The sequence below is a fragment of the Choloepus didactylus genome, chromosome 20 (genome assembly GCF_015220235.1).
Source record: "Choloepus didactylus isolate mChoDid1 chromosome 20, mChoDid1.pri, whole genome shotgun sequence".
NCBI classification, from domain to species: Eukaryota; Metazoa; Chordata; class Mammalia; order Pilosa; family Megalonychidae; genus Choloepus; species Choloepus didactylus.
Window position 1 is genome coordinate 61,212,519 of NC_051326.1, and position 24,659 is coordinate 61,237,177.

General features: G+C 43.4%; 1 protein-coding gene and 1 pseudogene across 4 annotated transcripts in view; one reads left to right on the plus strand and one right to left on the minus strand.

Moving 5' to 3' along the window:
* Nucleotides 1–24,659, plus strand: part of LOC119516834 (atherin-like) — a 187,467-nt gene that overhangs the window by 55,758 nt on the left and 107,050 nt on the right. The window lies entirely within an intron of this gene.
* Nucleotides 16,531–17,051, minus strand: LOC119516835 (annotated as a pseudogene).

Below are 24,659 nucleotides of genomic sequence, written 5' to 3' on the forward strand. Positions count from 1 at the left end.
CTGCAAAGCAATGGGCAAAGTACAGGATTAAAACTTTTGGAAGGGAAAGTCTGATCCTGGCTAATGATCTCCAGAATGCCCGTTACTTCCTGAGAGCAAGAACCTGAAGGCCAGGACAGAGTAGAGTTTTATGTGGACCTAGGACAGTGGCTAGGAGCAGTGGTGCCATCCAGCTCTGAGGAAGGAGATGTGCTGAATGCTGTTCTAGTTATCAAGTGCTCTGTAAAAGACACCCCAAAACTTAAAGACTTAACATGTATTTTTCTCACAAATATCAAGTAGGGGAGGGCTTTGTGGAGCAGCTCATCTCTGTTCCACTTAGCATCAGTGAGTGGCTTGAAGGCTGGGGGCTGGAATTCAGAAAGCTCATTCACTCACACATGCAGCAGTTGATGCTAACTGTCAGCTGTAACCCCAGCTGAGGCTTTCACACAGCTGCAGCCTCTCCAGGGGGCTTGAGCTTCCTTCCAACATGGTGGCTGGGTTTCAAGGGTGAGCATCTCAAGAAATAGGGAGCCAGAGCAAAGCTATATTACTTTTTCTAGCCTAGCCTCAAAGTCAACAGTGTCACTTCTACCACATTCTGTTCATTAGAAACAAGTCACTAAACTGGCCCATATTCGAGGCAAGGAGTACTACAATCTACCTTTTGATAAGAGAAGTATCAAAGAACTTGTAGACATGCTTTAAAACCACCACAAGCATATGATATTAGCTTTGCCATTTTAAGGCATTTATTCTGCAGAGAAGCTGATATAAATGTGAAACATTCCCCAAGGATGTTTTCTGTAGCATTATTGTGTCAGAAAAAAGTTGGAAACAAATGCATATTAGTAGGAGACTGGTTAAATTACTTGTGCTATCCATACAATATCTGTAACTTGGAAAGATGTCATCTATATAATGTTAGGCAAAACAAACAAAAACAAAAAAACTTGTAAAGTAGCATATGTGGCATGATTCTGATTTTGTTCTTACATACATGTGTTGAATACAAAGGGAAAAGTCTGAATGGATGTGCTCAACCTGTTCATAGTGCATATCTTTATGGAACAGAATTCTAGGGGGGCTTTTACTTTCTGCTTAATATCTTTGTGATATTTGAATATTTTACAACTTCAACAAATAATATACAATATATTATTTACTAATTTAAAAATACACTATGTGTAAATTGTTTTTTCATGTTTTATATAACAATTTAGCCATGTTAAAAAGTGCTCTATAAAATTTTTATTTTCATCCCCTTCATCACCCAATTTTCCAGGTTCCTCATACGTCTTTTAAAAAATCTCTTTATGAGTTAAGACTGAACTAAGAAATGGCACTCAGGCACTTAGGAGCCCAGGGTATTGAGTTCTAGTCTAACTTGCTGGGCCCTTTGGTAAAGATTATTCAATAGTAGAATGGTTTCTTTGTTAAAATCAATCTTAGATTATTTGGATTCAAACCCCTCCTAGTGTATATGGAGGATAAAACTATCATGTATATGCCCCTACTGTATGCCAGGCATTTTATTAATATTCTTATTTCTTACTCCATCTCATTAGGTGAATAGTATTATCCCTGTTTGATGGATGAAGAAACAAAAGCTTCATGAAGCTAAGTGACTTGTCTAAGGAGATAGGTAATGGGTGAAGGCTCTGGCAGTGACACCCACTGGTCTGTGACTCCTAAAACCTGCACTTTGCATAAACGCCAGAGGCGAAACTTGGTTGAGTAATGCTTGACTGCTCCCATTTCTCCCCCTCCAAGGAGTTTCCTTGGTAATTTTCAGCAATCAGACACTCAACATTTTCAATATTGCTCAAGTCTCTGGGAGATGATTTTAAAATTTTCTGGTAGCTAATAACATTAAAAATAGCAGTTAGATAGCACTTAATATTTAGAAGTGTGCTCATTTGCATTTCTCATACCTTACATGACAGCCTTGCAAGGTGTATCTGATCATGCCTCGATTATAAGTGAGAAATTGGGGGTTCAGAAGGTCCAGGCAAGGGATGTGGACTAGAACCTCTTGAGACTGTAATTTCTGGTCTCTTAAGGAATTATTTGTGAAAGAAAAGAATCCCTTATAAACAATTTTACTTTGCCTGTCCAAAATATAAACTCAATAGTTTATATTCCAATTCTGGATTCCTGGGAGTTGAGGGAACTTTAAGCATTGGAAAAAAATACTCAGGGCCATGGCCTTTACATTTATTTTCTCTGTAACTTCCCACTAAAGGGCAGTAGAATGGATTTTAAGAGAAAGCCTATCTTTTTTTGAAGATAGGAGCCGTGCTGGGGAGACATATTAGTGGGAGTTGATTGCAAAACACGTCGGGGACAGCAGGGGGCGCTCTGTAGCTTTGCATCCCCCATCAGGCCTGGGGAATCGGCTACCACCTTCACTTCAGTCATCCCAAGGTGCCAGAAAGAGAGCCTTTAAGGTTTGAGGCACTGTGGTTCTCGTGACCATTTCTCATCAAAGACAAGTGTAATGGCAAGAAAATGTGTCTATGAAGGAACCCAGCAGTGGGCGGGGTGGGAAATTGGTGCTCAGTCAAGAGTGCTTAGTTAACAGTGGATCTGAGCAGGAGTGACACTGTAAACATTTGTGAATGTTTAGAATGTCTGATTGGCACCAGCCAAACAGAAAGGCCCTGCCTACTCTGCAGGTGTGGGGAGGTTATGGAGAGGGGTGGTGGTGCTGAGGGCTGGACAGCAGCTGTTTGCCAACGGGTATGGAGGTGCATTAGTATTTTACAACTGAAGTAGTACTTTCAGGCCAAATACTAGCCAGGCTATGGAAGCCAGGAGGGAATGGTGTCAAGATCTCTTCCAGTTCAGTATCTGTAGTCTCAAGTGATTCATGGGATTGATGATTATGAGAATATGAGTTTTTCCCAACAAGCCAAGAGATGAGCTACAGCAGTGGATCAGGCCACCTTGCCTTTGACCTGCTAATAGCCTACCTAAGCCTCCATGACCCACACGCGCACTGATCCGTGCAGGTTGGTGCTCCCAGGGGTGGGGCTTGCTCCCAGCCTGGTCAGGTAGACTTTACCCCTGCTCCAGTCTCGGCCCCAAGCGCCTCCCTTAGCAGCCTGACCTCCCCCCACCCAAGCTCGCCCAGCTTGTCTTGGTGTGTGGTGGTCTTCCCCAGTGCTCTCTGACTTGGGCTGTGCTGCCTCTGCAGAAGATGCCCCCCCTTCTGGTTCCCAGACCTTAGGGCTGGAGGAGTTGGGGGAAGTGGACAGAGTCAGCCTCTGGTCGCCAGCATAGGGTGCAGGCTGGCACGACCCAGGGCAGACCCCGGAGTGGAGTAACCTGGGGAGAGGAGGGCCTAGCTCATCTCTGCCGGCTGCAGTCAGCAGGGGAAGTGTAGGCATTCCCATCATTTCAGATCTAAGGCAGGTGCGGCCCCCACTGACCATCCAGGGACGTCAGCCACACTTTGCTCTGCTGGAACCCAGTAACTGGCTCAGGTTCTGAGGCCGCAGCAGGCAGGAGAGGAGTGGGAGGCCCCAGTAACCAGGAGACCTTGGGCTGGAGGTGATCTCCGGTGCTGTGATACAGCTGACCCTGGTGAGGTGAGGCCAGAGTGAGGAGGATGAGGCCCATACTAAAGGTGACCCGACTAGCAGGTACTTCTGAGATGGGGAAGCCCAGGGGAGATGAAGCCCTCCGTGTCTGGAGAGGAAAGCCTCTGGCTCAGTCTGTATCTGACATCGGAGCATGGAGCTGGGCCGGAGACACTCAACTCACCCTTAGAAGCTCTGGAGACATTTTGGTGGTTTTTCCAGTTCTGTTTGCACTTTTCCCCCCCCTTGAAGTACCCTTTCACCCATGTGACCTGGATTTGTATGTGTCATCCTTTTGAAATGCAGCTCTATGAATGCCCTATTCTACGTCTTCGCCGTAATGTGAGTGGCTAACTTCTATGTTGATGGGGGACTCACGTGAGTTAACCATGTAAAGCTCTTAGGACAATGTCTGGCACCTGGTTAAATGTTTAGAAAAAATTAGGTCATTATCATCATTACCATAATTTCCTAGGGTGGCTGTAACAGCATATCATAACAAAGTATCATAAACAAAGTAACATAAAAAAGTACCTAAGGTATCATAACAACATAACAAACTAGATAGCCTAATACAACAGAACTTTGTTTTCTGACCATTCTGGAGGCTAGAAGTCTGAAATCTGTGGGGAAACTCCTTCTTGCCTCTTCCCAGCTTCTGGTGTTTGCAGGTAATCCTTGGGCTCCAATTTCTGCCTCATTCGTCCCATGGTATGCCCCCAACGGCGTCTGTCTCTTCACGTGGCGTGCTCTGCCGTGGTCATCATATCATCATCTTCCCTCTGTCTGTGTGTCCAATGCTTTCCTTATAAGGACACCAGTCCTATTGGGTTAGCACCCACCCTGATCCAGGTTGGCCTCATCTTAACTAGTAACGTCTTCAAAGTTGTTGTTTCCAAATAAGGTCACATTCACAGGGCTTGGGTTTAGGACTTGAACATGTCTTTTTGGGGGACACAAGTCAACCCCTAATGCATACGAAGGCACTCCAGCACCCTGGTGTCCACAGAGGGTGCTGCGGTGGTCAGAAGGCAGCAGTCTCACCAGGCCAGGATCCCGGGGTTTCCATGGCGTGACCTCTTCACTTCCCTGTTGGGCAAAAAGGTCAACCCATGACGGGAATTGGCTGGATCTGTTCTACCTGTGTCTTCTCAGGAAAATTCTTTATAATCTTGTCAAAGGGAAGTGTTATGGGGAAGGAGTAGATGAGCGTTCAGGGCAAGCAACAGGCCCACCAGCCAAACGGGTCCACAGAGCAGCCCAGAGGGATGAACCAGGCCCCTGCCATCCTGGGGGAAAGCATTTGCACCTCCATCTACTCACCCTGCCTGCCAGGCCCTGGGCAGACAGACAGACAAGCAAGATGCAGACGGGGTCCTTGCCAGAAGTTACCTGGAGACAGACAAACAAACAGATAATTATCAAACATACACTAAGCAGAGTACAGAGGTGTGCTGCAAACAGAGTGGGGGCAGCCAGGAGGCTTATTTTCTCTGTGCTTTCCCACTCTCACCTACAGGATTGGAATGATAAGACCAAGACTAAGAATACCTACAACTAAAAGGATGTTGTGAGGATGTTGTGCAATAATGCAGGTAAAAAGGGCTTTAAACAGTGCCTGGTAATGGCACATGCTGAATAAAGTTTAACTGTTATAATACATGGTTCGGCCTTATCTTGGAAATCCTATGCACCTTGGGTTAAGGGTGTGTCACTCCAGAGAGAATTTACATTTGTTTCTGCCAAGCCCCTGGGGACCTATCAAACCAAGACCACTCTTAGTTAATTTCTTGACTTTGGTTTTCCGTACCAAATAGTACATATTAAAACCCCAGACCCAATAAGGGCAGGTATTTGGTTAGGGATTCTCACAGGAGACTTTTATTCCCCACTTAGAACTTAGGAGTTGAGACACAAGTTTTCCTGTCATATTCCCCACCCCACCCCCCCACTCTTTCCCAATCATCCTTTCACAGAGGCCTGGAGGGTCCTGAAATTCTAGGGGGCTTCATTTTCAAGTCCCTACCTTGCGTAGGCCCACCCAGTGTTTTGCATCTAGTTCCTCCAAGCCTCTTTGTTCCTGAGACTGGCAAATGTCCCCAAAGGGTAGTTGCTTGAATTTCCAGCTTCTTCTTTGTTTTAGGCCCCTGAGGATTTCTCTCACTTAATTGCAAGTTCAGCTCTGTGTTTAAGGGGATGCTTAATATGTATTCTCCAGGGTTACTAGGTGCTTTGTGGCAATAGGATTTTCCGATTATTTAGATTTCCATGTTGTTGGAAAGAAAAATATCCACATAGGCTTTATAACTCACTCAAGCCCACACGTGAAGGACAGAACCAAACCTCATACCATGCTGAATTGACATGTTAGCTGGCCTATGGGTGAAAGTCTGATTTCATTAGGTTTCTTGAAATACCACATCTAGTTCAGAGACCCCATCAGCACCCTCAAGGATGTGAAGACCTCTGGGAACTGTGGCTTGGAAGCCTCTTTCCAGGGGGCATCAACCTCTCCTATGGTTACACTGAGGGCATCAGTTGTCATCTGTCCTTGTTCAGCCCTAGATGATTTTCTTCTTTTGTTTTTACAAAGAATTGTGGAAATACATGGACAATTTTCTTGCTAGAATAAAGATGATTTAGTTCCATGCCTTTCCCAGGGCTGCCAACCCAGAGACCTTTTCAAAAGGAAAAGAGATCAGTTCTTGGTGACAGTACACCATCGCCCAGCAATTAGTGCATTTATTTCAAACTCCTAGATAATTAATTAAAATTACTCCATACTACAATTTTCCTCAAAATTGATGTCACTCTTGCTAGTTCTGTTTCTAGAATTTCTCTTTTCCCCATTCTTGGGAAAAGGGATGGCATTTTTCCTATCTCTAGTCTACCAAATTCTTTCCTACTACATTAATTTCTTACTTGTTCTTACATTTGACCTCTGGTGGGGGCCTTCAAGTTCTTTCACTTTCCTGAACTGTATATGATCTAGTTCTGAAAATGTAAAATTAAAGTGACCGGGAACAGTTTTACCATTGTTTTCTCTTTCATCTGGGGATTGCAATTCTCATGTTCACATCTGGCTTATACACCTAAGTTGAAGTAGTATCAGTAGACCAGTCAGATTGTCTAGTGATGGTCAAGGACTGATCTAGTTAAAGTAATAAGCCCCCGTGTGGAATGACTACAGCTCAGGTAGAACCTCAACCTCAAGACCAGTCTTGTTACATGCAAAGTACCTGCCCCTTGTGTTTAGTTTTCTCATCTGTAAAATGAGAATGGTTGGTCTCTCAAGGGCCTTCCGACACTGGGTTAGTAAAATTCTAGCTGCAAAAAGGTAGAAAAACTAAGGAAGACAGAGAGCGGACCACGTCATGAGCGGTCTGACTCCTTTCATCACTTTGAGAGCTCTTGGTGGAGGCAGGGGCAGGGGACTGATGGTGATCTTTCCCACTCTTATCTCAATTTTGGAACTTGCATCCAGTTTTTCTTTAATCTGTGAAGGTTATTTTACTTGCAGGGTGAGGAAGCAGTCATAGATTCACAACTGTAGCTCCCTTGTTGATCTGTAAATTAGTAATGCTGCCCTGATGTTTCCATAAACTTCTCTTCTGGGTTTATCCCTTAGCTTTTCAGGAGCCCAGAAGGTTTTTGCAAATGTACAGCAAGATTCTGGCAAAGCAGAAATTGTAATTCTGTTACACGAAAATATTTCTTTTAATATTTTAGTTGGGAGTGCAGATAGCTGTTAGAGGCTCTGATGCTGAATTCCAAAACTAAGACAGAGTAACTGATAATCTGTAGCTCATTTTTGACATGAAATTTCACTTTTGGTGGAATATAAAATATTCACAGACTGATAGTCACATTGGCATAAAGCAACGTGATACATCGGAGTGTATACATTCAAGCAATGTGGTTCTTCCAAGATGTCACCTTGAGGGTCTGTCTTCTGAATCTCATGATGTCTTCACTGTGAGGGACATGAAGGGCTGCACCTTTTGGACCATCTTCAGAGCCTGGTGCATCATTTTCTTTGAGGTGAGGAGTTGCTGCTTTAGTCCAGGACATCATCACTCATGGGTCTCTTTGTTCCTGTCCAAGTCCCATTCATCCCACCCTCCACACAGTGGCCCCGGAGACACTCGCCAAGCACACACCCGAGCACATCCCACTCACATCATATACCCTGTTGTCTGTGGGACCAGCTGAACTCCTCGGCTTGGACCGCACGCCTCTTTCCGATTTGGCTTCTGCCCCCCTTTTTAACCCATTACTGCTTCTCCACCTCATACTTCCTTTGCTCCAAATGACTTGTAATTTCCAAAATGTGTCAGGCTCTTCCCTGCCTCCCTGGGTGACTGTGGTTCATCTTCCCAGAACAACCATCAGAGGTTTGTCTCTGCCTCTGAGGAGTCTTCCTGGTTCTCCCACCCCAGTCTGGATTCAACTCGCATTTCTTTTTGCTCCTACAGCAGCCTGTGACTTCCTTCCTGACATTGTATTATAGACATTTGCTTGTTTGTCTTTCTCTCCAAATGAATTTGAGCCTCTTGAGTGTAGGGAACTATGATCCCTAGGGTCTGTATATCTTGGTATGCAACACAAGACTGGCCCAATAAATATCTCTCAAATGAAGAATGAATAATTGAAAATAGCTAAAAGTAGAGGAGCCAAGGTTTATGGAGCAGGAAGTTCTCCAAACTAGGGTGGGCAGGATGAAGTTCCTCTGCCTCCTTGTAAACTGAATCTAGAGGCTGTCAGTCACCCCAGAAACATGCTGGGCAAGGGCATCAAGCTTGTGCCTTCACTAAATGACCCTGAAGGAGGGGGCCCTCATTTGGTTGCCTAATTGTGCTGTGTTTTTTAGATTATCAGCAATAAGCATGGTCCTGTCTCTCACTTGCTGGGTGGGTCTCTGTGGCAGATTGGGTTCTCCAGGAAGCACACTCTGAGACAGAGAATATAGTGTTCAGGGAGTTTATCAGGAGCAGTGCTCTTGGGATCAACATCTGTGGGAGAAGAGAAGGAAACCCTTTGAGCAGAGGGAGAAGTTGGGCAGCAATGCAGTGACAGCAAAGGTCTCAGCCAAACCCAAAAGAAGTTCTGGAGCTAGAAGAGCCTTTAGGAGTTATCCAGATAACAAGGGGCCTGGGCATTTATGCTCCATGTTCATCATCATCAGATGGGGTGCAGGCTCCCCCAGGGAGGGGGTGTGGCCTTGGGTGAGAAAGCTCCCATCCAAGAGCAGTTCCCAGAGACAGCTGACAGTGGCGGCCCTCCTAGCAGCCAAGGCAATAAGTCCTTCAGTCCTGCAGGGGAATCTGGCTGCACATCATGGTATCTGTGACAATCCAACTCTTGTGCCACTCTGTATAAGTCCTGGACACAGCTCCTCTAGGATTCTGGTGGAAACTTTCTGGGGGAGAAACTTATGAGAGGAAGGTTGGTGGAATAATCTACAGCCCCTTGTCCATTTACTGCCAACTTTGGGCATGGACATACCAAGAAACACCCTCGTGGATCATCTGGGTGCCAAATAGATCCCTTCCTACCCCCACTGTGAAGCAGCAGCCCTACCTCCTCTTGCTGATCAGTTATCCCTGCCAGGTGGTGGCTCCTTTTTCTGTCTGCTGGTCCCTTGGGATGAGGAACCTAGAGTGCCCAAGCAGCAGCAATAGCTCATAGTGCAGTGGAGCTCTTGTTGTGTCTCCTGGTGTAAATATTCCCCCTTTGGGACCAGGACTTCCAAACCCACAGAGCTGAGAGTTGTGAGGTCAGGAAGCACAAATTCCCCAAGTGGGTTACTGGGAGTGATGGTGAGTGGGGCCACTTTTACTTAGCACTACTTGGTTCTCAGACTCATGAATCCTATGGACTGGGGACACTGTGCTATATAATGACCTTTGACTTCAATATACACTCTTCATGGCACCTGTTGCCCCATCCCTGAAGGGTATCATCTCCATGCTGGTGCCCCAGCTGCACCTTCAACATGCCACGCCATTGTCCTATCAGGCTTGTGGCTTCTGGTCAGTGCATCTGAAGGGACCTGTGGACCCATGCTTATGTGCCCATGACCACACCTTTTTTGCTATAAAGTGGGTGCCTGGGTCTGATGTGATATTATATCAGATCCTGTGTTGTAGATCAAACCCTCTGTAAGTCCATGGCTGAGGCCCTGAAGGCAGGAGAGCCAAATCAAACCCTACATCAATCACCTACTGGATGAAATTTGCTCTCTGACCCTGGGCAAGGCAACCTGCTTCAGCCCAGGCAATTCCAGGAGAAGCTCAGTGCACAACTTTCCCAGCAGCTGGGGCAATGGCAGGGCTGCAGCAGGATTACAGCAAGTCTGGTTTGTTTTGTTATTGATAGATGAGATAACAAGACAAAACAAACAAACAAAAACACCATTTGGATCTCATCTCTATATAAGTAGCAATTACTTTTAACAATAGTGGACTTTATATTGGTTTGGAAAGACAAATTATGGGGGGATTTACAAGTGTTTATTGTCTGAGCAAAAATACCTCATTCAAACCTGTTAGTGCATATCTATTTTATTCCTAGTTTTTTTAAATACTGTAACATTAAATCAAGGTTTCAGAGATCGTTTATGCTGGACAGGACCTTAGAGGTGTTTGAAAAGTGGGTTATTGTAGAACCATCACATAGACACCAGTACCCACTGAAACTCCAAACCCTAAGTCAAGAAAGACAGGTGTGGTATGTAGGGTGGCCCCTACCCCCAGGTGGCAAGCCTGGGGACCGACTGAGAGCCTGGCCTCTGCCCAAGGATCACTGACTCTCTCCCAAGGGCTTGTCTTCTCTGCTCACTGAGTTGTAGAGGAGGTGTGGTTTGTGCTCCTGGTCCCTCCCTTACGGCCAAGCTGCTCGCTCCCCTAGATGCCAGGGATGCTGTCTGCTGGTGGTTGGCAGCTGTGCCTCTCTCCAGGACCTCCCCAAAGGCAGCTGCTTTGGTGACTGGCTGACATGGCTTTACCATGGCCTGGACCCCTCTCTCCGTTAAGTATGTCTTTGAAGAACCATGCCAGCCTCAGAGCAACCTGCAATTTGGCCGAGGCCTTTGTGGTTCATGTACCACAATTCAGCTCCCCTTCTGCCAATCCTGCTTCCCTCCAGGCTTTCCCCATAATCTACTTGCTCACAAATCTCCATTTCACAGTGTTGGCAGAACTTGGCCTATGACACCAGCCATGTGGGCTGGCAGTGTCTGTCATGCACAGGGGTGAGGGAAATAAATGGCTGTTTTTGCTCAAAGGCAGCAGTCAGAGTGGGCTGGCACTCCAATGTGATCCACATGCCCCACTGTGTTCCCCTCCACCCTGGTGCAGCAGGGGCCTCGGCAGCCTGGGCAGGGAAGGAGACGGCTCAGCTCCCTTTTCTGGGAGCCTGTCCCTTTGGGCAGGACAGGTGTCCTGTCCCTGGCCTCCTTAACCTGATATCTAGAGCAGGTAGCTGGTCTGCTCTTGGATGGGTCCTGGCTGGTAAAGGCCAAGGTTGGTGGGTCTGGTTCTTGCCTGGGTAGCTGAAGGTTTTGTGGCAGAAGTCTGTGGCTGTTTAATACATGGTTTGGGGAGTTCAGCCATCCTTGCTGGCTGACAGGGTCCAGCCAGAGGTCCTGGCTGCACTGTGTGTACCCTGAGGTCTGGCTGTGACATCTTTTTGGTTCTTGGCTCAAACAACCCAAATGATTGTAGCTGTTGACTTCAGGGACACTTTTATCCCAATCGAGATGACCTCCTTTGACAACACCCCCAAGCCAGACTCAATCCTAATTTTTACCTTCCTGTGTCTGCCTCCCCACTCCCCCCACTCCATATACCTTAGGGATTCCCTTCCACATTGCATGGGAACTGAGGATGGCGCAGGAGTGCTAACTCAGGCTGTTTCTGAGAAAGCATTGCTGGACTTCTGTGGTGTTGACCCATGTTGGGGCAGGGGTGGGGGTAGAGGAGCAGGTGGTCTCCAAATAGGAATTAAGGCAAGGCCCCTGTGGTGTTTTGAAGCTGTATGTACTCCAAAAATTATGTTCTTAAATTTAATCCATTTCTGTGGGTGTGGCCCATTGTAAGTAGGATCTTTTGATGAGATTACTTAAGTTAAGGTGTAACCCACCTCATTTAGGGTGGGCCTTAATTCTCTTACTGGAGTCCTTTATGAGAGAATGAAATTCAGTCAGAGAGAAATTCAGATGGAAGCAAGAAGTTGAAATCAACAAAACCCCAAAGAGAAGGGAGAGAGAAGCAGACGCCACCATTTGCCTTGCCATGTGACAGAGGAGTCCAGGATCGCCAGAAGCCGGTCTTCAGGGAGAAAGCATTGCTTTGACGATGCCTTCATTTGAATATTCTGATGACCTCAAAACTGTTAGCTTGCAAGCTACTAAATTCCCAGTGTTAAAAGCAAACCCGTTTAATGATATTTGCTTTCAGTAGCCTAGCAAATTAAAACAGATTTTGGTACCAGAAGAGTGGGTTGCTGCTATTGCAAATACTAAAAATGTTAAAAAGTCTTTGTAACAGGGTAATGAGTAGAGGTGGGAAGATTGTGAGGTGCTTGATAGAAAAGACCTAGATTACTTCAAAGAAACTGTTGGTTGAAATACGAACACTAAAGGTACTTCCGATGAGGCCTTAGACAGAAATGACACGTGTCATTGCAAACTGGAAGAAAGGTGACCCTTGCTTTAAAGTGGCAGAGAACTTGGCAAAATTGAGTCCTGATGTTGGATGGAAGGAAGAATTTGAAATTGACAAGCTTGGATATTCAGCTGAGGAGATTTCCAAACTAAATGTGGAAAGTGTGGCCTGGCTTCTCCTTGCAGCTAATAGTAAAGTGTGAGAGGAAAGGGATAAGCTGAGAACTGAACTCTTGGGTACAAAGGAACCAGAAACTGATGGTTGGGAAAATCCTCAGCTTCCATAAAGTGGGTTCCCAGAGAATAGTGCTCCAGGTGAGGGTTTAACTGAACATGGAACCAGTCAGCCATTTCAATGCAAGTCAAGATTGGAAATGCAGTCATCTGGAAAGGATTATTGTCTGAAGGTTTGGACCCCTGTGTACTACATGCAAAACTGATAAGTTTTTTTTTGCACAGAACCACTGCCAGCCTGGATTAAAAGTGACAGGAAAGGGATAGATTGAAGGAAAAATAATTTCAAAGGCAGAACCATGGGAGCTGAGGTCTGGACTGAAGACATCCTCTGGGGCCAAGAGAGAAAGCCCATCCATGTGTGGAAAGGGTGGGTATGCTCCAGCACTTGAAAAGAGTGGGCCTTCCACCCCATTGTTCAGGAAGAGTATTACCACCCCAATCCTTGATGAGAGTGGAGCTGAGGGCCTGGCCATCACCCCAATGCTTGAAGATGTTGCAGCCTTCACCCTAGAATTTGGAGAGAGCATAGCCGATGTGCAGACACTTGGAAAGGGTGGGGCTGCCACTCCATCAGGTCCAGAGGACAAAACTTAGTTCTACAGATGACTCTCAGACCTTGAAATCTAATGGAGTTTGCCCTGTGGGGATTTGGAATTGTTTGGGACTTGTGACCCCTGTTTTCCTTCCAATTTCTTCCTATGGGAATGGGAATGTTTATCCTATGACTGTCCCTCCTTTGTATATTGGAAACAGATAGCTTGTTCTTTAGATTTCACAGGTCCACAGACAAAGGGAATTGTACCCTAGGACAGACAACACCTATAACCGATTTTGATGAGACTTTGTACATAGTATTGTTACTGAAATGGCTTGAGGATTTTGGGATATTGTGATGGAATGAATGTATTTTGTTATGAAAAGAACATGCCTTTTTGTGGTCCAGAGGGTGGAGTGTGGTGGATTGAAGCTGTATCTACCCCATAAAATTAATCCATTTCTGTCGGTGTAGACCCATTATAAGTAGGATCTTTTGGTGAGGCTACTTAAGATGTGACCCACCTCATTCATGGTGGGTCTTAATCCTCTTACTGAAATCCTTTATAGGAGAATGAAACTCAGACAAAGAGAGAGAAAAGCCATGGAAGCAAGAAGGTGGAATTAATGAAACCTAAAAGAGAAGGGAAAGACCAGCAGAGGCTGCCATGTGCTTTGCCGTGTGACAGAGGAGTCCAGGATCACTGGCAGCTGCTCTTGAGGGAGAGAGCACCATCTTGATGAAGCCTTGGTTTGGAAATGGTTATGGCCTCAAAACTGTAAGCTTGAAAGCTGCTAAATCCCCATTGTTAAAAGCCAACCCACTTTATGGTATCTGCTTTCAGTAGTCTAGAAAGCTGAAATAGCCTGTACCCCTGATTTCGACTTTTCTCTCTGGCTCCATCTAAGGAGGGGGCAGGGACACCAAAGGCCCCTTTCCTGTACCACCTGCCTCTATCCCCTTGTTTTCTTCACTGTCCACCTGGCTGGAGGTATCATACTTTCTGTTCACTCTTCTTGGGTGACTGAGATTTTCTCTACTTGGCATCTGTCTCCTGCATGAAGTGGGATCTCCCCTAACCCGTGCCTTGAGGCCAAGAGGCTAGGCAAGATGATTTAAGGAAAGGAAGGAATGAAAAACATATGTTTAATGATTTCAAAGTACTATGCCCATTATTCAGACCTGAGTAATGGGACTACATCCCCCAGATGGTAAGCTCGCTGAGGGCAGTTTCCTAATTGTCTTGGTCAGTGTTTCCTGGCATCTGGCCAGTGGTTGGTGCTCAGTGAGGAAATATGAATTTGTGAATGATTGTCTTCAAGTGTAGGAAGCCACCTGTGTGATCCAGGGTATGCTGGGATTGATGTTTTCAGATTAGCACATACTTAAACATTAACACAAACTTAAACATTCCCCTAGAGAATACTAGATGCCTGAATAAGGCCTCTTTGGGCTACATGGGAGCTGTTAGTCCCACCTGAGAAACATTGTCCTTGTCCTTTTTTTGTGAAACTCCAAATGACATCAGTTTCATCCAAACTAGCTATTGAGATGATTTAGTAACCAAATGATGTGGCTGTAAAACATGGCACTCTCAACTGGAGACCAAATTTGGGGATCAATTCAGAAATGCTCTTTGCAATAGAAGTATTACTTTTCTTGGATCACATAGATGTTCAGGGCCAATAAAAGGCAGCCTTTGGGAGAACCCTGTGTGTGTCTGAAGTCAATGAAGACAAGGGAGATGGAAAGGTAGACAGCTGTTCTCGGCTGCTCCACCCAGGTCCTCATGTCCATTCATGCTCTCAGGATGGTGTGGCAGAGGATCCATCCCACCACCACGCTGGCCACTGATGGGTCCTGTCCCTCAGGGGGTGGGTCTAGGGAGTCCCTACATCAATATTTCCTATACAAATAAGCCAGTGCTGCTATTACTGTAGGGTAGGGTCAAACAGTAAAAATAGAGCAACATGTAGGCTAGAGAAGGCTAACATTCTCCAGCAGAAAGGCCAAAATGAAGATTCCTAGGCTTAAGGAGTTCTTGCAGAAGTGGATGTTTCATCCCATGGAAAGAGAAGTGCATGTTTTTGAGCAGTACTGTGTCTGCCTAGAACTAGGACAGCTTCACCTGAGTTTCAGATAAGAGCCTTTCTGGATTCCCCCTCCTGTGGAGAGCAGGTATGCCACTGAGCAAATGGGGATAGGGTGTGTGTTGGGGCGTAGGATATAAAGCTGCCATCATGGAGCACTGGGAAAATGATAGAGCTCTGTTCCTGGTCAAGCACTGGCCAGGGGATGATGGACATTCGTGAGGAAGAAATAGAAATATTTTGGTAAAATGATGACAACAGGCCCTATCTGTTCTTTGAAACTGCAGAAAGGACCAGTCAAGGCTCACTGCTGTCTTTCATGGTAGTCGCAGCTGCTAGAGGATTAGATGGATAAGGATGGGGAGGGCACCAGGTAAATCAAGAGAACATCATTTGCTGAGCACGTACTGAGGCCACTTGCTTTACATACATCACCTCATTCAGTTCTCACAATAACCATGTGAAGTAAATATTATTATACCCCATTTGACAGGTAGGAAAATTGAAGCTCATAGAGGTTTAGTGATTTGCCTAAGGTCATGCACTTGACCTAAGACCGAAGACAAGGGACACAGGTTTTGAAGCCTGTGCGTCTCTAACAGGGATGCTATTACCGTAAGGCAGTATGAAACATGCTGTCAGAAACGAAAATTTGGAAGTAGGACTGATTTCTTTTCATTAATTAATTAGTTTATTCACACACTTCATTCATTTGACAAATGTTTCTTGAGCAACTGCTATTTGCCAAAGCGGAAGGACAGATAAAGGTATTGTGAGCCCCTCAGCCAGATGGTGAATGGCTTCCCTGGGGTCACCAGATAACCAGGGCAGGGTAGGACCAGAACTGGGGGCTTTTGTGCTTTCAGGAGGCCACGTGCATTAATTGTAATGTGATTACATAATTATAGAAATAGATAATACCCCAAGGTCCCTTAACCACCCTGTTCTAATCATACACAGCCCCGGAACACATAATCATTTGTCACCCATTTCCCAAGGTAGAATGAACTAACTCTTAATTACAAACCAAGGCAAGAGATGAGCAAATAAATATGCATGTCAGTCTGAATGCTATAATTAGAACTACCATTTGGCTAAAGAAAAGTTAGAGACGTTTTAATTCCAGGCCTCTGCTTGAATGTTAAGTTGCTGCTAGGGAACAATCCATGTGTGTTAACACATTACTTCCTGAGGAAGTGGTAGCATATTAAGAAGATGTTTTTATAAGGGGGTTGGGATGTACTCTGTACATGTCATGAGATATTTCAGTTCTGTGTTTAATTCCCAGAGCCACATCAATGCAATAATTAGTGTTTTCCAGACATTTCTGATAGCTACTCAGAATAATAATTTTGCATACATATTTTTTCCTGTAAATTTGTTTTTATTGGGGTGTGGGAGATGGGTTGGGGCATAGTCACCCAGGGAATGTCCATTCTAATCTTCCTGGGGTAGTTTTTGCAACTTTTTCTTTTTCTTGGAGCTGCTCTTAGTGCTGACAGCCTCTTCAGGTCCACTGCTGACGGGCTCCTCCTTGGAGAGTTTCTTCTTTTTCTTAGGGGTACTCCTGCTTTGGCTACTTCTTCAAGATCACTAACTGGCTCCTCTTTTGGTAAAGACTTCTTCCTCTTGGGGATCACTGTGCTGCCAGCTGTCTCTTCAAGATCACTACTAATTAGCTCCTCCTTGCATTTTTTCTTCTTGGGTCTGGAGCAAGAAACAGATGGATCTTCCATTCCATGCTCCTGAGGTACCTCCTGGAGCTTTTGCTTTTTCTTCTTCTTGGGTCTCTCACTTGCCTCCTCGCACTCTTCTGGATTACTGCCGTTTTCTGAAGATGTACGAGCAATTGCAGCCAGTTGCTTCTTTTCCTTCTTCAAGCGTTTCTTCTCCTGTTTCTCCGGCTTCCGAGCAATCTCCACAGCAGCTTCCTCTGCCTGAACCGTTGCCTCCTTCATGACATCCAGATTCTTGTGTGGAATCTTTCCAGTCTCATAGAAGGACAGCCGCTCTTTGGCCTGCTCTTGAAGCTTCTCCCTAAATACACTTGTGGGCACCTCAGAGAAGCAATCAATTCATGAGGCAATACTGCATTTGTTTGCTAGGGATTGGGAGATGTGGCCTTTGTTCTTGGCAGCTGTTTGGTCAATGAAAGTGGAGTGGAAAATGAGTCCATATTTGGGGGTGTTTCCCCTTGTCTTCAGGGCTCTGGAAGCGTGGGAATCACTCAGGCACCAGGGCTGGCCATTGCATACATTTTTAAAACTTTATTAGTCTAACAGGTTGGCATGATGATGGGATGGACACATAATTTAGTCATCCATTTAATAAATATTTTTGGGGTACCAACTCTATGCCAGGCACTGTTCTAGGTAGTGAATAAAACAAATGATTTGCTTTCATGGAGGCTACCTTTTAGTGGATAGACACAAACAGGATAAACAATAAACAAATACATACAAATATGTGAAATGCTTAATTATTATTAGGAAACAAGTCAGGATACGGGGGCAGAGAGTGATGAAGGAGGGTGCTGTTTAGATAGGGTAATTGGGGAAGACTCATGAACTGACATTCCAGCAGACCTGAATGAAGTGGGGGAGCCTTGGGAACAAGTTGAGAAACACTGTTCCAGGCAGACGGAAGAGCAATGCAAAGGCCCTAAGACCGGAGTCTGCCTGGAGTGTTCAAAAATCAGCAGGGTAGAAGGAAATACCTGGAACTGTTGATCTGCAACCAGTGGCCTTGACTCTTGAAGAAGATTGTATAACTATGTAGCTTACATGGTGTGAACGTGTGATTGTGAAAACCTTGTGGCTCACACTCCCTTTATCCAATGTATGGACAGATGAGCAGGAAAATGGGGAAAAAACTAAATGAAAAATGGGGTGGGATGGGGGGAATGGAAGGCTTTGGGTGCTCTTTTTTACTTTTATTTTTATTCTTATTTTCATATTTTTTGGCATAAGGAAAATGTTCAAAAATTTATTGGGGTGTTGAATGCACAGCTGTATGATGGTACTGTGAACACTTGATTGTACACTGTGGATGACTGTATTATATGAATATATCTCAATAAAACTGAATAAAAATATTAAGGAAAAAGAAAGATCAGCAGGAAGGGTGTGTGATGTCCTCAACATGGCAATGAAAGTCATCCCCTGGAAAATTCTCCCCAAAGAAACAGCCAATAAAAGGACAAATCCCAATTGCTTAAACTCCAGAGGAAAACAGAGACCAGAGAAAGACTCCACAAATGCTGAATCAAAGAAAAAAAAATCTCCAACAGCATGTAAGGAATTTCCATCCTGGAAGTGCTGGTCTGGACCGTCCCCCCTCACTTGGTCCCGCACGGTTTGGGAGTCACACAGAGGCAGCACAGCCTGGGTTCCTCCCACTGTGGACACAGGCCATGGAGCCACTCACAGCAGCAAGTTAGAACACAAAGGGGTCCTGGGGAGAGAGAGAGAGAGGGAGGATGGGGGAGGGGAGAAATAGCAAAGCTGTTGGCAAGAGGTATATCCACTCAGTCCAGATTCTTTGGCTGGATGACCTAAACAAAAAGGGGCTCTTCTGGAATGACCCACTTTCTGGATTGACACCATCTGACTCTCAGGGGTGGGATACCCTAATGGGGAAGAAACAGGAGGCAGAAAACCTCACAGAAATAATGGGGTGGTGGGCATTTAAATGGAACTGCTTTAAGATAGGAGGGTCCCAAGACTGAAAAGTGTAAGGAAAAGGGGGCACTGAGTGAGAGAGAGAATTTAAACAAATCATGGGAGCTGGGAAGAAAATTATGCACAAAAACAAACAGAACAGATCAAGATTTGCAGAAAAAGAACAGAAGAAAGGACGCTTTCCCTGGAGGTGAAACAATTGCACCAAAAAGTGCAATCTTAAAATTTTATCACATATCCACAGCAAGAATCAGATGAAGAAGGGTTGAGAAAATCTGAACAGTTAAACACAGGCTACTCTAAAGGTCTAAAATAACTTGGACCAAGCATCAAAGAAGACCTTTTAACATAAAGCAAATCATCAGTAAAACCTTGGACAAGAGAGAGACACTGACTTTCAGAGTTGACTCATCAAGATAAGCAAAAAATTAAAAGCCATACTAAGAAACAGAACGATACAGCTCAGTCAAGGGAACAAATTAAAACTTCAGAAGAGATGCAGAATTTGGAACAACTAATCAAAAAAATTCCAACAAATCCCCTAATCAAATCTCCTAAATCAATTCAAGGAGATGAAGGAAAATAGGGATAAAGAGCTAAAGGATATTAAGAAGAAATTGTGTGCACATAAAGAAGAGTTTGAAAGTTTGAAAAAACACAGAACAGAGATTGTGAAGATGAAAGACAATAAAAAAAGATTAAAAAATACATTACAGGTGTATAACAGCATATTTGAACAGGCAGAGGAAAGAATCCACGACCTAGAGGACAGGAAATTGAAATCATACTGTCAGAAGAACAGATAAAACAACAGAAGAAATTGAGCAGTGTCTCAGGGATTTGAGTGCCAGCATGAAACATGCAAACATATGCGTACTGGGTATCCCAGAAAGAGAAGAGAAGGGAAAAGGGACAGAAAATTTTTGAGGAAATAATGCCTGAAAATTTCCCAACCCATGTAAAAGACATAAATATACATGTGCAAGGAGCTCAATGTACTCCAAACAGAATAACCCTGATAGATAAACTCTGAGACATATACTAAACAGAATGTCAAATGCCAAAGCTAAAGAGAGAATTCTGAAATCAACAAGAGAAAAGTGATTCGTCGTATGCAAGGGATCCTCAATAAGGCTAAGTGCTGATTAGAAACCATGGAAGTGAGAAGACAGTGGCATGCTATATTTAAGGTACTGAAAAAGAAAAACTGCCAGACATAAATTCTTTACCTGGCATACTGTCTTTCAAAAAAAGGGAGAGTTTAAAATATTCACAGATAAACAGAAAACTGAGAGAGTCTGTGAGCAAAAGACCTGCCCTACAAGAATTACTAGAAGGAGATCTGCAGGCTGAAAGAAGAAGACAGGAGAGAGTGACTTGGAGTGGTGCGAAGAAACAAAGGTCTTCAGTAAGAGTAACTAAAAGGGTAAATTAATAAAAGACTTCAATGAACATTTCTCCAAAGAGGATATACAAATGGCTTAAAAACACAGGAGAAGATGTGCAACATGACTAGCTATTAGGGAAATACAAATCAAAAGTACAACGATATATCTTTTCACACCTACTAGAATGGGTTCTATTAAAAAACTAGAAAACTACTTGTGTTGGAGAGGATTTAGAGCAATAGGAACACTCATTCACTGCTGGTAGGAAAGTAAAATGGCAAGCAGCTGTGCAGGACAGTTTCGCAGTTCCTCAGGAGGCTAAGTACAGCATTACCATGTGACTTGGCAATCTGGCTACTAGGTATATAACCAGAAGGATTGAAGGCTGAAACTTGGACATATATTTGCACGATGATGTTCATAGTGGCATTATTCACAATTGCCAAACGATGGCAGCTACCCATGTCCATCAATCAATGAATAGAATAATAAAAAAAAAGTGGTATATGCATACAATGGAATATCATTCAGCTGTAAAAAGGAGTGAAGCCCTGTTGCAAGCGATCTCATGGATGAACCTAAAGGACAACATTCTGATGAATTAAGCCAGACACAGAAGGTCAAATATTTGTATGAGCTCACTGATATGAACTAATTATAATAAGCTCATAGAGTTAGAATCTAAAATACAAGATACCAGGGGAAAGATTTGGGTTAGAGAATACAGAATTGATGCTTAATTTGTAAAGAATTAATATTTAGGTAGATTGTAAGTGGTTGAAAATGAATGGTGGTGATGGTAACACATTATTGTTACTGTAATTAATGGCACTGAATTATATACATGAAAATGGTTAAAGAGGAAATTTTGGATGGTATATATGTTACCAGAATAACAAAAGATCAAACATAGGACTGTGTAACACAATGAACCCTATTGTAAATGATGGACTATAGTTAATACTACAAGTATAAAAATGTTCTTTCATGAATTATAACACACATACATACATGAGTGTATTAGTGTACAAGTGTGTAACACTCATACAAGGTGTTAATAAAGGGTGCTGCATGAGGGAAAAATACACCTAATGTAAACTATAGTCTATGATTATGATACAATTGTAATATTCTTTCATCAGTTATAACAAAGATACAACACTAATGCAAAGTAACAATAGGGGGATATATGGGATTGTTATATTTTTTGCATGATTTTTCTGTAAGCCTACAATTTCTCTAATTAAAAAAAAATGACCAAGAATGAGAGGAGCCTTGAGAACAACTTTAAAAATTTTGTAAAAAAAAAAAAAAAAGAAAGACTGTAACCCAGGGTCATGCAAGATATTGAAGACATAACTTTGGCTGGAGCTAAGCAAGTGTCCAAGTCTTACAGAGTCACATGGGTCAGACCCTCTTTCGCACATTAAGAAGGTTTAGTAAGGGATCAGCCAAAGTCAGGTGCCGACAACGAAGATGAGCACAAGATCTATAATCTAGATCTAGAAGGTAGGCACTAAATAAAAGCCACTAAGGATGAAACTTCTCCTTCTCTAATGGTTCCTTCCCAATAGAATTGATACATCCTCCAGCCTCCTTTCTCATTTATTAATCAATTTCTTGAAATAGTTGCCTATACTTATTGTCTCCATTTATTTACCTTTCACTCACTCCTCAGCCTGCTCTATCTTCTGCTATTGCGTCTCCTCATCAAGGACACTGGTGAAGTTTTTGACTATGTTTTTGCCTTAAAACTCTTCCTTTTCATAAACAAAGAATTCTCAGACACAAGACCAAAAGCACAATCCATAAAGGAAAAATTGATGTTTGACCTTATTAAAATTAAAGACTTCATGTCTTCATTTTTGAAAGATAATTTTTTCAGATATAGAATTCTTCACTGACTTTTTTTTCTTTAAAGAACGTTAAATACGTCATCCCCCTGTTTTCTGGCCTCCATGGTTTCTGATGAGAAATCTGTTGTTAATTTATTGAGGAATCTCATGTATGTGACAAATACAAATATCTCTCTTGCTGCTTTCAAAATCCTCTTTGCCCTTGGATTTTGACAATTTCACTATAATGTGTTTAAGTATATATCTCTTAGAGTATACCTTGCTTGGAGTTCATTGGGCTTCCTGGATGTGTATGCTCATGTCTTTCATCAGATATGGTCATTATTTCTTCAAATATTTTTTTCTTCCCCTTTCTCTCCCTCTTGTCCTTCTGGGACTCCAGTGATACGTATGTTGGTACATCTGATGTTGTCCCACAGGTCCTTCAAACTCTGTTCATCATTTTCTTCATTATTTTTTTCTTTCTGCTCCTCACAGTGGATAATTTCAATTACTTTGTCATCAAGTTTGCTGATCCTTTCTTCTGCCTGTTCATATTTGCTGTTTGATATGTCTACTGTGTTTTTCATTTCATTTACTGTACTTTGCTACCCAAAAATTTCTGTTTGGTTCCTTTTTGTAATTCCTATCTGTTTATTTTGTTCAGATAATGTTTTCTTAATTTCTTTCAGTTCTTTGTACATGGATTCCTTTAGTTCATTGAACATATTTAAGACACTTGATTTAAAGTCTTTGACCAATAGTTCAAAGTTATGAGCTTCCTCAGGGATGGTTTCTAGCAAATTCTTTTTCCTGTGACTGTTTCTTTCCATACTTTCTGTTTCTGACATTCTTTCCTGTTTCTTTGCGTGTTTTGTAATTTTTTTGTTGAGAACTAGACATTCTGAGTTCTGTTGCTGTAATTCTGGTTGTACCTCCAATCCTCCTGGGTTGCTAATTGTTTTGTTTTGTTTCATTTTTTGTTTTCCCTTTTGAGGACTGGAGCTGCCAACCTATGACTTTTCCAAAGTATTTTTTTCTCCAAATTGGGGAATGGAAAGAAAAAAGAGAAAAAAAATAGGTACTGCCTCTTTAAGACACCTCTGCTGCTTTTGTGTGAGGGGAGGCATTGGAAAAATGGACACATTCTGAGCTGGACCCCCAGTGATCTGAAGCAGCTAATTTAAATCAGTGATCAGTGATCAGACCACAAGTCTCCAGAATTTGTGATGCTAGGTCATTATAGCCCACTCTGCCACTAGTAAACTGCACCAGGAGCCTGGGCTGCTGCCCCACTGCTGCCTTTCACAGTGGTTGGAGAATGGGGGATGGGGAATTGTAGCTACCACATGGAGGGTGAAATTCACCAATGTTTACCACAATTTACTACATCCAGCTCTTCCCTGGAAGGCTGTTTACACAGTGTTTCACTAGACTCCAGAGTTTTGAAATAGTTGATTCAGACAGTTCTTGCTAGTTCAATGGTTGATTTGTGGAGGGACTGATTCCTGGAGCTTCCTATTCTGCTATCTTCCTACCAACAAGGCATAAATCTTAAGAGCAGTTGTGAAAGCAATTCATTTGAAAATTACTTTTCTCTGTAGTCGACAGTAATCTATATTAGATTTTTATCTGTGCAAGATATACATATATATGTGTATGTGCATATATTTTAGGATGTCTTTTACACAGAAGCATTACTATGGTACCATGACAGCATGCAATAGATTAAATGGTATGGTCTTCGAACCCAAGACTAGTATAGGCCATATTTACTATGGGAAGCTAAAGGCTTTTAAGGGTGATTTAAGTCAATGCTTCTTAAACTTTAAATGTCCATAAAATCACCTGGGTATACTGTTAAAATTCAGATGTTGGTTCAGCAGGTCTGGAGTGGGACTTTGAAATTCTGCATTTCTAATCACTCCTGGGTGATGTGCTGCTGCTGGTTTGGGGACCCCACCATAAGAACCAATGGACTGAGTCATATAGAAACCCTTCCTTGGACAATGTTCAGGATGGGTGGGTGTCCCAATTTGAGCAAAGGCTGAGTTTGTAGGAAAGTTTACTCAGGAACTTACTTTGGAGAGAAAGAGCCACATGAATAGATGAACTTGGTCTCTCCTGTAGAACTTGCCTTGAGTATGTCAAGTCTGGTCCTACTGCAGCCATCTAGTCTCAGCCTGGGAATCTAACTCACAGAGGAGGTCAGAGGCAAGAGAACCTCAGGAGAACGGAGCTCGACCTACGAGCCTAAAGCCCCCTGGAGTCCTACCCTACCTCTGGGCTCCCAATTGTATCAGGAAATTCATTTTCTCTTTGTTTCAGCCAGTTTGAGTTCATTTTTCTGTTCTGTGCATTTAGTCAAGCTAACTGATAAAGACTTCCAAAAGAGAATGTCTAGATCTGCTTCTCTACATCCTCTATGCTCTGTCTCATGTGCTTCTTTCAATAGAAATTCTATTTATTTTTCAGGCTCAGCATACCTGAGAACTCCCCTGTTATCACATCTGGAAATAATCTCCTACACCTATAGCCTATAGGACTCTGGAGCACTCTATCCACCCAGCCTCTCAAATAAGGACTTTTAAGAACCTGTACTCTGTATCAGGAGCAAAGTCAGGCTATTGGAATTCCAAGTTGCTAAGACACCAAGCCCTTGA